Source organism: Vicugna pacos, chromosome 7 (assembly GCF_048564905.1).
Source record: "Vicugna pacos chromosome 7, VicPac4, whole genome shotgun sequence".
NCBI classification, from domain to species: Eukaryota; Metazoa; Chordata; class Mammalia; order Artiodactyla; family Camelidae; genus Vicugna; species Vicugna pacos.
Window position 1 is genome coordinate 24,871,683 of NC_132993.1, and position 13,701 is coordinate 24,885,383.

The 13,701-nt window shown below is 34.5% G+C and overlaps 1 protein-coding gene across 1 annotated transcript in view; it reads left to right on the forward strand.

Moving 5' to 3' along the window:
• The window catches only part of IQUB (IQ motif and ubiquitin domain containing), a 163,909-nt gene extending 150,567 nt beyond the window's left edge, over nucleotides 1-13,342 (forward strand). The window contains exon 15 of the transcript XR_012074307.1: nucleotides 13,157-13,342. The gene's annotated coding sequence lies outside the window, so the exon portion shown is untranslated. The remainder of the gene's footprint in view (nucleotides 1-13,156) is intronic.
• Nucleotides 13,343-13,701: the final 359 nt, after the last annotated feature.

The following is a 13,701-nucleotide window of genomic DNA, read 5'->3' on the forward strand; positions in this document are numbered from 1 at the left end:
TGTTTTGTCAGGGAGCCCAGAGTGATTATGTTAGGCCTTAAGGACTCTCTTCATCATTTCCCCTAGTTTTCCTTGATAATGTATTTTCCTGATTTCAAGTGGAAAATAATTACACTGTAAAAAAATTTAAAACCATAAAAAGCATAAAGAATGAAATATAAATTAACTATAACTTATAATTCAGATATGATATAAAACAGCATTAATGTTTAGGAGTATATTATTCCTTTTTAATTAAACATTTTTTTAATTAAAAATTTTTGCTTTATAAGGTTCTTCTTTCACTTAAGTGTATATATGAAACATTTTTATCAAGTCCTTGTATATTCTACTATACCATCTTCAATATTTCTTATAGCAATATTTTGATATATCATGATTTATTTTGACAATCTAGTTTTGAGTATAAAAGACTTTCTCTTATTCTTACCCCTATAAGTACTAATGTATTACCTTCAAACATACTTTATGATAAATTAATTTTCAATGAGTGAGCAACCTTAAGTGTAGAGAGAGGGACCATGGCTGGTACATGAGCTATGATGAAATTTAAATTCTTAAGGTTCTGTTGTTTGCTCCTTTGACTTCCAGGACCATTCATTCCCACTGGTGAGCCTACGATCTGACCCAATAGTTTTTAGGCACTGAAACTTGGGTTCTTTTACAGAACACCATAATTAGAGCTGGTCAAAGGGCAATTCTGTGTCGAGGCATCGGTGTAGCCAGAAAGGAAGTGAACAAATCCCCCAAGCACTGTGTGCCTTGGAGAATGAAGTGTATTTTATTTCAGTATTTCCATACTATTGATAATGTGAATATAATACTGAATTAATAATAAACTGAGATATAACAAAATTGGAAAGATGAGGAAAGGAGAAATAGGTATCATGGTGTAAGAGTGCCATGAAAGTCACATCTGTTCAGATTCGGTTTGGCTGTGTATAAAATAAAAATACAAAAGAAAACAGGCTTAAATGAACAATAGGCTTATTTCCTCTCAGGTAATAACTTGGAGAGATAGACTGCCCAAATTATCTGGAAGAAGTTTCACCAAGTAGTTGGGGACCCATCTACCTTTAAAATCACTGCTTTTTCATGCTAATGTGTTACCTTCATATTCAAGGTCCAAAGTGGCTGCTGTTGATCCATCCATTTCGTCTTCCTCCAGAGATAAGCATAACATGAGTTAGCAGTGTACACCAATCAAGATCAAATAAAAGTGTGTGCTTTTTGGGGTTTTTTGAGGGAAAAAACTCAAGAACCAACCAAAGTATATTCAAGGAAAGAGAAGATTTCTTTGAACTTGGAACTTGTATCTCATAGTTTCTCTTTTATCACCATTAATCTTTATTACAGTGGGTAGCCTTGAGCCTCTCAAACAATTTTCTTTGGTCCCAAAACACAGGTTGGCCCTTTTATAATTCAGTCTACTTCTGAAACCTATATGTACCCTTCTTGGTAGAAGCCATATGCTAACATCACTGTATTCTCTTCTATACGTAATATAGTGGTCTATATGCTTCAAGTAGAGTAAAGATATTGATTGAGTAAATGAAAAAACAATTCACATAACTTTTGGCAACACATTAATTTCTTTATGTTTTATCCTGTCTTATTCCAAACAGTCTGTTAATTTTCTAACCCTTTTCTCTCATCCTATTCTGAACAGGCCTGGCTACTGTTCTGCTCACCTCTATTTCCCCAGGAGAATGTAGGAAATGATGCTTTGGTTTTACTTGACTCTGCTACTTAATGGCAGTTTGAGCACATTATGTCACCTTTGAGGTCCTCAGTTTACTCACCTGTAAAACGAAGATAATGGCCTCTGATGTATTGGCCTCACAGATTTGCAAATGGATCTAATGAAAACTGATTATGAAAAACTTAAAATCTGCAAGCCATTGTACAAATAGAACATAGTGATATATTTTTTAAAATTTGCATTCTTTTTTTATTGAAGTATAGTCAGTTTACAATGTTGTGTCAATTTCTGGTGTACAGCATAATGTTTCACTCATACATACATTCATTTCATATTCTTTTTCATTATAGGTTACTACAAGATATTGAATATAGGTCCCTGTGCTATACAGTAGAAACTTATTGTTTATCTATTTTATATATAGTAGTTAGTATCTGCAAATCTCAAACTCCCAATTTATCCCTTCCGTTCCCATTTACCCCTTGGTAACCATAAGTTTGTTTTCAATGTTGGTGACTCTGTTTCTGTTTTGTAAATAAGTTCATTTGTATGTTTTCTTTTTTTTTTTTTAGATTCCACAGAGAAGCGATATCATACGGTGTTTTTCTTTCTCTTCCTGGCTTACTTCACTTAGAATGACGATCTCCAGGTCCATCCATGTTGCCACAAATGGCATTATTTTATTCTTTTTTAGACTGAGTAGTATTCCACTGTATATATATATATACCACATCTTCTTTATCCATTCATCTGCTGATAGACATTTGGTTGTTTCCATGTCATGGCTATTGTCAATAGTGCTGCTGTGAACATTGGCATGCAGGTGTCTTTTTTAATTATAGTTTTCTCTGGGTAAATGCCCAGGAGTGGGATTTCTGGATCATATGGTGTCTATTTTTAGCTTTTAAGGAACTTCCATACTGTGCTCCATAGTCCTCCATACTGTCCTCCAATTTACATTTCCATCAACATTGTGGGAGGGTTCCTTTTTCTACACACCCTCTCCAGCATTTAGTATTTGTAGACTTTTTAATGATGGCCATTCTGCTTGGTGTGGGGTGATACCTCATTGTAGTTTTTGATTTGCATTTCTCTAATAATTAGTGATGTTGAGCATCTTTTCATGTGCCTGTAGGCCATCTGGATGTCTTCTCTGGAGAGATATCTATTTAGGTCTTCTCCCCGTTTTTTGATTGAGTTGCTTATCTTTTTAGTATTAAGCTATAGGAGCTATTTGTATATTTTGGAAATTAGTCTCTTGTTGATTGCATTATTTGCAAATATTTTCTCCCATTCTGTAGGTTGTCTTTTTGTTTAGATGATGGTATCCTTAGCTGTGCAGAAGATTTTAAGTTTAATTAGGGCCCATTTGTTTATTTTTGCTTTTATTTTCATAACTCTAGGAGTTGATTCAAAAAAAATATTGCTGTTATTTATGTCAAAGAATGTTCTGCCTGTGTTTTCCTCTAGGAGTTTTATAGTATCTGGTCTTACATATAGGTCTTTAATCCGTTTTGAGTTTATTTCTGTATATGGTGTTAGAGAATGTTCAGATTTCATTCTTTTACATGTAGCTGTCCAATTTTCCCAGCACCACTTACTGAAGAGACTGTCTTTTCTCCATTGTATATTATTTCCTCTTTTGTCATAGATTAATTAACCATAAGTGTATGGGTTTATGGGTTTATTTCTGAATTTTTCTATCCTGTTCCATTGATCTGTGTCTGTTTTTCTGTGAGCACCACACTTTTTTGATTACTATAGCTTTGTAGTATAGTCTGAAGTCAGGGAGCAGCTCTATTCTTTCTCAAGATTGTTTTGGCTATTTGGGTTTTTTTGTATTACCATACAAATTTTAACATTTTTGGTTTGAGTTCTGTGAAAAATGTCATTGATAATTTGATAGGGATTGCATTGAATCTGTATATTGCCTTGGGTAGTAGGGCCATTTTAACAATACTGTTTCTTCCAATCCAAGAACATGGCATATCTTTCTATCTGTTTGTGTTGACTTCAGTTTTTTCATCAGTGTCTTATAGTTTTCAGAATACAGATCTTTTGCCTCCTTAAGTAGGTTTATTCCTAGATATTTTATTCTTTTTGATGTGATGGTAAATAGGATTGTTTCCTTAATTTCTTTTTTTGCTATTTTGTTGTTAGTGTATAGAAATGCAGCTGATTCTGTATATTAGTTTTGCATCCTGCAACTTTACCAAGTTCATTAATGAGCTCTAGTAGTGTTTGGTAGCATCTTTAGGATTTTCTGTGTATAGTATCATGTCATCTGCAAACAGTGACTGTTTTACTTCTTCTTTTACAGTTTTGATTCCTTTTCTTTCTTTTTCTTCTCTGCCCAGTGTGGATAGGACTTCCAATTCTATGTTCAATAAAAGTGGTAAGAGTGGGAATCCTTGTCTTGATCCTGATCCTAGAGGAAATCTTTCAGCTTTTCACCACTGAGTATTATGTTAGCTGAGTATGATGTTTGTCATATATGGCTTTTATTATATAAAGGTATGTTCCTCCTTTGCCCATTTTCTAGAGAGTTTTTTAAATCATTAATGGATGTTGCATTTTATCAAAAGCTTTTTCTTCATCTACTGAGTTGATCATATGGTTTTTATTCTAGTTTGTTAATGTCGTATATCATATTGATTGATCTGCAGATATTGAAAAATCCTTGCATCACTGGGATAAATATCACTTGATCAAGGTGTATGATCCTTTTAATGCATTGTTGGAGTCAATTTGCCAGTATTTTGTTGAGGATTTTTGCATCTATATTTACAAGAGATGTTGGCCTATCATTTTCTTTTTTGTGTGTGTGATTTCTTTGTCTGATTTTGATAGAATGATGGTGGCCTCATAGAATGAGTTCAGAAGTGTTCCTTCTGCGATTTTTTGAAATAGTTTCAGAAGAATAGGTGTTAACTCTTCTCTAAATGTTTGGTAGAATTCACCTGTGAAGCCCTCTGGCCCTGGACTTTTGTCTGTTGGGAGTTTTTAAATTACTGATTCCATTTCAGTACTGGCAATAGGTCTGTTCATATTTTCTATTTCTTCCTGGTTCAGTTTTCGCAAATCGTACCTTTCTAAGAAACTGTCCATTTTTTCTAGGTTGTCCCTTTTGTTGGTGGTATATAGTTGCTCATAGTAGCTTCTTTTGATTCCTTATATTTCTGTGGTGTCAGTTGTAACTTCTCCTTTTTTGTTTCTAATTTTATTAATTTGGGCCCACTACCTTTTTTTCTTGATGAGTCTGACTAAAGGTTTATGAATTTTGTTTAGTGTTTCAAAGAACCAGCTTTTAGTTTCATTGATCTTTTCTATTTTTTTTAGTCTCTATTCATTTCTGCACTAATCTTTATAATTTCTTTCCTTCTACTAACTTTGGGGTTTGTTTGTTCTTCTTGCTCTAGTTGTTTCAGGTGTAATGTTAGGTTGTTTATTTGAAATTTTTCTTGCTTCCTGAGGTTAGCTTGTGTCACTATAAACTTCCCTCTTAGAACTGTTTTTGCTGTGTTCCAGACGTTTTGGATCATCATGTTTTTATTTTCATTTGTCTCTAAGTATTTTTGGATTTCCTCTTTGATCTCTTCAGTGATCCATTGGTTGTTTAGTAGCATATTGTTTAGCCTCCACGTGTTTGCAGTTTTTGCAGCTTTTTCTTATAGTTGATTTCTAATTTTATAGCGTTGTGGTTGGAAAAGATGCTTGATATGATTTCAGTTTTCTTAAATTTACCAGTGCTTGCTTTTTGGGCCAGCATATGATCTATTCTGGAGAATGTTCCATGTGCACTTGAGAAGAATGTGTATTCTGCTGCTTTCAGATGGGATGCCCTATAAATACCAGTTAAGTCCATCTGGTCTAATGCATCATTTAAGGCTTGCATTTCCTTTCCTGGTTGATTTTCTGTCTGGATGATCTATTGATGTAAGTGGGGTGTTAAGGTCCCCTACTATTGTTGTGTTATTGCCAATTTCTCCTTTTATGCCTGTTAACAGTTGCTTTATATAGTGAGTTGCTCTTGTGTGGGGTGCATATATATTTACAATTGTTACATCCTCTTCTTGGATTGATCCTTTGAGCATTATGTAGTGTACTTCTTTGTCTCTTGTAACAGTATTTTAAAGTCTATTTTGTCTGATATAAGTATTGCTGCTCCAGCTTTCTTTTGGTTTCCATGCATGGAATATCTCATTTCATCTCCTCACTTTCAGCCTTTTTGTGTCCTTAGATCTGAAGTGGGTCTCTTGTAGACAGCATATATACAGGTCTTGTTTTTGTATCCATTCAGCCAGTCTTTGACTTTTGCTTGGAGCATTTGATCCATTTACATTTAAGGTAATAATCAATACATATGTTCTTATTGTCATTTTGTTAATTGTTTTGGATTTGTTTTTGTAGGTCTTTTTTTCCTTTTTGTTCTCTTCTTTTGTAGTTTGATGACTATATTGTTACATTTGGATTTCTCTTTCTTTTTTGTGTGTATATCTAGTATAGATTTTTGGTTTGCAGTTACCATGAGGTTTTGGTATAGGAAGTTTATATATATACATGATTGTTATAAGTTGCTGATCTCTTAATTTAAAATACATTTTAGATACCTTGCATTCATACCCTTCTCCCCTCACAGTCATTGGTTTTGATACCATATTTTACTTCTAATTGTTTTGTATACCTTTAACTGTTTATTGTGGATACAGATGATTTTATTACTTTTGTCTTTCAATTTCCCTATTAGTTTGTGTGTGCATAATTTCCAACTTTAATTGTATGTTTACCTTTATTGGTGAGATTTCCCATTTTGTAATTTTTTTGTTTCTAGTTGTGACTACTTCTCTTCTGCCTAGAGAAGTTACTTTACCATTTGTTGTAAAGCTGGTTTGGTGGTGCTGAATTCTTTAAGCTTTTACTGATTTGTGAAGCTTTTGATTTCTTCAAATCTGAAAGAGAGCCTTGTTGCGTAGAGTATTTTTGGTTGTAGATTTTTCCCTTTCATCATTTAAGTATGCCATGCCACTCCCTTGTGGCCTGTAGAGTTTCTGCTGAAAAATCAGCTGATAACCTTATGAGAGTTCCTTTGTATGTTATTTTTTGCTTTTCTTTTGTTGATTTCAATATTTTTTCCTTATCTTTAATTTTTGTCACCCTGGGGGTGTAGGGCTCAATTATATCACAAGCATACCCCTTCTATTGTCCCACTGTTGTTCCCTCTTTTTTTTTTTAACTTTTTTTATTGAGTTATAGTCATTTTACAATGCTGTGTCAAATTCCAGTGTAGAGTACAATTTTTCAGTTATACATGAACATACATATGATCTATTGATATATTCATTGTCACACTTTTTTTGCTGTGAGCTACTATAAGATCTTGTATATATTTCCCTGTGCTATACATTATAATCTTGTTTATCTATTCTACATATGCCTGTCAGTATCTACAAATTATGAACTCCCAGTCTATCCCTTCCCACCCCCACCCCCTTGGCAACCACAAGTTTGTATTCTATGTCTATGAGTCTGTTTCTGTTTTGAATTTATGTTCTTTTTTTTTTAGATTCCACATATGAGCAATCTCATATGGTATTTTTCTTTCTCTTTCTGGCTTACTTCACTTAGAATGACATTCTCCAGGAACATCCATGTTGCTGCAGATGGCATTATGTTGTAGGTTTTTATGGCTGAATAGTATTCCATTGTATGAATATACCACATCTTCTTTATCCAGTCATCTGTTGATGAACATTTAGGCTGTTTCCATGTCTTGGCTATTGTAAATAGTACTGCTATGAACATTGGGATGCAGGTGTCTTTTTGAAGTAGACTTCCTTTTGGATATATGCCCAGGAGCGGGATTCCTGGGTCATATGGTAAGTCTATTCCTAGTCTTTTGAGGAATCTCCACACTGTTTTCCATAGTGGCTGCACCAAACTGCATTCCCACCAGCAGTGTAGGAGAGTTCCCTTTTCTCCACAGCCTCTCCAGCATTTGTCATTTGTGGACTTTTGAATGATGGCCATTCTGACCGGTGTGAGGTGATAGATACCTCATTGTAGTTTTGATTTGCATTTCTCTGATAATTAGTGATATTGAGCATTTTTTCATGTGCCTACTGATCATTTGCATTTCTTCCTTGGAGAATTGCTTGTTTAGGTCTTCTGCCCATTTTTGGATTGGGTTGTTTCTTTTTTTCTTATTAAGTCGTATGAGCTGCTTATATATTCTGGAGATCAAGCCTTTGTCGGTTTCATTTGCAAAAATTTTCTCCCATTCCGTAGGTTTTTGTTTTGTTTTCCTTACGGTTTCCTTTTCTGTGCAGAAGCTTGTAAGTTTAATTAGGACCCATGTTCCCTCTTTATGTTTCCAGTTGAATGAGATCTTTTTTGCTAGGTTCCAGTCCTTTTCCATTGATGACTGTTTAGCAGACAGTTGTGGTTTTGTTATGATCATGAGAGGTTGTGAGCTCATGGTCCTATTACTCTGCCATCTTGACTGGAAATCAGAACATAGTGATATTAACCAAGCACTGAGCATGAGTCTGTAAGCTCAGAAAGCCTTTCAGGAAAAGAGGATGCACTGCATCAGCTCTGCTCCTTCTAAGCTCTTCTTCCACTCCTTCAACAGCCTGTGGTCACACTGCAAATATAAGAACTATATTTTTTTCCCCTTGATCTATCACATTTCTTCTGCTCTTCTATCTAAGTGTTCCTTCTCTGACATTTTTGTTTCAGACTTGAATATCCACCCATCTCTCCCATCCCCTAAGTGGGTCAAGGACAATCATGATCTCTTTTAGATTCCTTCCTTAAAACTAAATTAATATTTGATCTCATTTTTTTACTGTCTAGTATTAGCCGTAAGCAGCTTTTCCCAGAATCTTTTCACTATATCAAGGATTCATGAAGGAGAAGAGACTAGAGCAGAGATGAAAAGTACAGAAAGGAAGGAGTATTCACAGAAGGAGAAATAAAAGTTTGCAACAACCCAATATTCCCCTCCTCCAAAGTCTCTCAAGAAGTGATGTCTCTCTATTGATTTTCCAAGCAAACAGTCTAGTTGAAACCTGCCAAAGAGGCCATCTCAGAGACCTGTATGCATTGCTTGGAAATTCACTTTCAAACACATAGAATCATTTATTTCTGTAGGATCTAGAGCTGTAGAAATGCATATATAGCATGTAGTGGGAAAACTGTATATTTCAGTTTTTTGTATATATCGGAAGCATTTATTGATTATGACAAACCTAGTGTTCAACAAATATTTGTTGAGTATTTATGACAAGCCAGGCACTGTATTAGGTGTTAGTAATAAAGCAATGAATAAAACAAATTCAGCTTAGAATGTAGGTTAATTGTTTATACTTTCATTGCAGATGTTTTTCTAGTTTCCTTAAAGTACTTAGTGGCAATCAAATAAAACATACTACAAGTGTATTTGAATATAATGCTTTTCTTTCTCAACAGTTATTATTTCCTTAATTACCTCCATGTGATAACTGTGATATATAAACAGCACTTGAAACAATGTCTGAACATGGAATCAGTCAATAAAACTTAGTTATGAGGAAGAGAAAGAATGTTACTGAGTCCAAGCTCATACTGCTTGCCTTACAATAGGCCAATAAATTGAGAGACAAGGTTTTGGGACAAGGAATAGTGACTTTATTCAGAAAGCCAGCAGACCAAGAAGATGGTAGACTAGTGTCCCAAAGAACCACCTTCTTTTCAATACTATTAAGTGTACCATATTTTCTTATGTCAGACATTCTGTTAGAAAACATAAAAAATATCTTGTACCAAGGAGATCACCTTGACAATGATTCAGACTTATTTTATACTAAAAAGAGGGGGGCATAGGTGGTTGTTGCAGACTTTTTGATGTCAGAATCCTTTGTTCTTGCATCTGTCCATGTAGGTCTGGTCACAGTGTTCATACAAACCTCAAACAAGATAAATGTTATTTTCTATTCTGCAATTTTTTATCTCTGTATGAAATGATAAAGTATCATACCTTTAAAGGTCAGGCCTGGGAGGCAGAGCCTTGAGAATGTGTTATCGTGTTTGTTTCAGACTATATAGGCAACTTTCTTTTACAAAGGTGCAGAGTCATCATGGCCTAAGCACAGGCAACAGAGTGCAAAGGCTAGATCTAATCTAATATGGAGTCAGGTTTGTTCTTCTTTGTTTCAAGAGGAAGATGAAGGAGTCAGAAAACTGTAATTATTACTAGATTTGAAAATAAGACTGTATCCTAAGACACGTGGAGGTGCAGTAAGTTCAAGAGGAACTACCAAGAGATCTGGATGTAGGTTCAAATATTTACCATTTTCCCTTGAGCAAATTAGTCTCTCTAGGATCCATGTGCTCATTTATAAGATGGGAAAATAAAACCACGTCTTCTGATGTCACTGGAGGCTACATGAATCAAATAATACAGCATAAGTGATAACAATTTTGTGAGTTGTAAAAGTACTATTAAATATAATGGGTAGTAAGACATATTAAAAATAAGTCAAAGTATTTATCAATAGATCTTCTTCTCCAAATGTCACTAATATTTTATTAAGAAATTCACCACACCTAATGGCCCATCTTCATTATTAGATGGAATATGTGAGATCTAGTTTTATTTTTCAGAATACCAAAAAAAAAAAATGTCTGAGACAGGCATAAATTTCTTTTATGGTAGAGAAGGATGCTTAGTTGTTTGGAAAATGGTCCATGCTGGTGAACCTGTGCCATCTCTGTCATTTTCATAGCAACAAGCTCTGATGTAATAAACAGAAGAATTTGATGAGAATAGCTTAGGGATACAGTAATGGGAATTTATAAAGTTACTAGCAAAGTTAAGAAAATTGTTTCCATGTAAACATTCTCTCTTCTACCTCTGTTCTTTTTTTTTTTTACATTTTTTATTGATTCATAATCATTTTACAGTGTTGTGTCAAATTCCAGTGTTCAGCACAATTTTTCAGTCATTCATGGACATATACACACTCATTGTCACATTTTTTTCCTCTGTGATTTATCATAACATTTTGTGTATATTTCCCTGTGCTATACAGTGTAATCTTGTTTATCTATTCTACAATTTTGAAATCCCAGTCTATCTCTTCCCACCCTCTACCCCTCCCCCCCCCCGGTAACCACAAGTCTGTATTCTCTGTCCATGAGTCTATTTCTGTCCTGTATTTATGCTTTGTTTTTGTTTGTTTTTGTTTTTTAGATTCCACATATGAGCGATCTCATATGGTATTTTTCTTTCTCTTTCTGGCTTACTTCACTTAGAATGACATTCTCTAGGATCATCCATGTTGCTGCAAATGGCATTATGTTGTCGGTTTTTATGGCTGAGTAGTATTCCATTGTATAAATATACCACATCTTCTTTATCCAGTCACCTGTTGATGGACATTTAGGTTGTTTCCATGTTTTGGCTATTGTAAATAGTGCTGCTATGAACATTGGGGTGCAGGTGTCATCCTGAAGTAGATTTCCTTCTGGGTGCAAGCCCAGGAGTGGGATTCCTGGGTCATATGGTAAGTCTATTTCTAGTCTTTTGAGGAATCTCCACACTGTTTTCCATAGTGGCTGCACCAAACTGCATTCCCACCAGCAGTGTAGGAGGGTTCCCCTTTCTCCACAGCCTCTCCAGCATTTGTCATTTTTGGATTTTTGAATGACGGCCATTCTGACTGGTGTGAGGTGATACCTCATTGTAGTTTTGATTTGCATTTCTCTGATAATTAGTGATATTGAACATTTTTTCATGTGCTTTTTGATCATTTGTATGTCTTCCTTGGAGAGTTGCTTGTTTAGGTCTTCTGCCCATTTTTGGATTGGGTTGTTTATTTTTTTCTTATTGAGTTGTATGAGCTGCTTATATATTTTGGAGATCAAGCCTTTGTCGGTTTCACTTGCAAAAATTTTCTCCCATTCCGTAGGTTTTCTTCTTGTTTTATTTCTGGTTTCCTTTGCTCTGCAGAAGCTTGTAAGTTTCATTAGGTCCCATTTGTTTATTCTTGCTTTTATTTCTTCTAGGAGAAAATTTTTGAAATGTATGTCAGATAATGTTTTGCCTATGTTTTCCTCTAGGAGGTTTATTGTATCTTGTCTTATGTTTAAGTCTTTAATCCATTTTGAGTTGATTTTTGTATATGATGTAAGGGTGTGTTCTAGCTTCATTGTTTTACATGCTGCTGTCCAGTTTTCCCAACACCATTTGCTGAAGAGACTGTCTTTATTCCATTGTATATTCTTGCCTCCTTTGTCGAAGATGAGTTGACCAAAAGTTTGTGGGTTCATTTCTGGGCTCTCTATTCTGTTCCATTGGTCTATATGTCTGTTTTGGTACCAATACCATGCTGTCTTGATGACTGTAGCTCTATAGTATTGTCTGAAGTCTGGGAGAGTTATTCCTCCAGCCTCTTTCTTTCTCTTCAGTAATGCTTTAGCAATTCTAGGTCTTTGATGGTTCCATATAAATTTTATTATGATTTGTTCTAGTTCTACCTCTGTTCTTAATGTGAAGTTTCTCTTCGAAAGTTATTTGTTACCATGGCTTTTAAATTTTAAATACCACTAATTTTTTTTCTCTCTTTTAAAAAGTTGGTTTTTGCAGAGTGGAGCACTTTTAGGACAACAAAATACAGAAGGCTTATAATTTCTGACTCACTTAAGGGGACTTGTGGTCTCTAGTGCAAGATAATATTTTTAGGTCCCAGCTGTGGTTCTAAGAGTAGTACAGTCAGGGACAGATCTCACTACTTTTGATTCTGTGGCCCCACCAAGGTAGGGTATTGAGGAATTAGATGGACTGCTAATCAGATTGTGATGTAAGTCCTTATATTCAGTATTTATTGATTCAGTATTTATTGATTTAAAATTAATAATAATAATAATAATAAATAATAGTAAACATTTATATAGCACTCACAACTAGCAGATAGTATTCTAGGAGATGTATGTGTTATTTTATTGTAACACTTTGTGAAATCCATACTCATATTATCCCCAATTTATAAGAAACAGAGAGTTTCAATAACTTGCCTCAAATCACATAGCTGGTAATATAAACTGTGCTGTTTGTTTTCTCTGGCCAATGGCAATTTATTGGTTTTGTATCTAGAGGATCACCATCTGAGAATTATGATTACTGTAGTGATATGATATCCCATTTCTACCAGAGATGATGAAACTTTTAATACTTAAGTAGGCACAGAGAAAAAGAAATGAGAATTGTTTTTCCTGAATAGGCACAAGGAGAAAGGGAATTCAGTATCTTTTGATTCAAAACAAATCTCTCTACTGCACTTTGTAGTAGTATTGATAGCTACCATTTACAAAGCATCTTCTACGTGCTAGGCAACATAATGCACTGTATATGTATATATTTCTCACTTAATTCTCACAATAGATCTTTCTGTAGTTTTTATTTTCATTTTATAGATGAGGAAATGCGGACAAAAGGACTTTGAGTGAGGGATGGAATGATGAAACTGATCAATAATTCTTTATGCTTTCAATTGGGACACAGAAATTTTAAGTAAGTTCATAATGGTGAATGGTCCAGGGTTTAAATCATAAGACTGTTCAGTTCCAAAACCAAGAAAGTGATCAAAAGGAATTGATGAAATTGACTTGCACAAATGCACGGGTGTTTCTGCAAAATATTTTATCAAAGTAAATAAGGTAGGTGGTGTTGAAAATTTATGCTACATGATGTTTTTCTTGCTTCTGGTAGATGCCCTGAGATGATAATTATCTCATTCCTTGTGTATTTTGCTATATTAAAGTCTCAAAGTTTACAAAAAAATGTGGTAAATATGCCCATGTTTTATTTCGCTTTTGTTTGTTTATTCAAAAAAAACTTTATTTAAACACCAACTCTGACCATATGCCATCATGCCAAGTAATAGAGATACAGAGATAAGTAAAATATCTTCTTGGCTTCAAATTGCTCATGATTGAGTGGGTGAGATGATAAGCAAGTA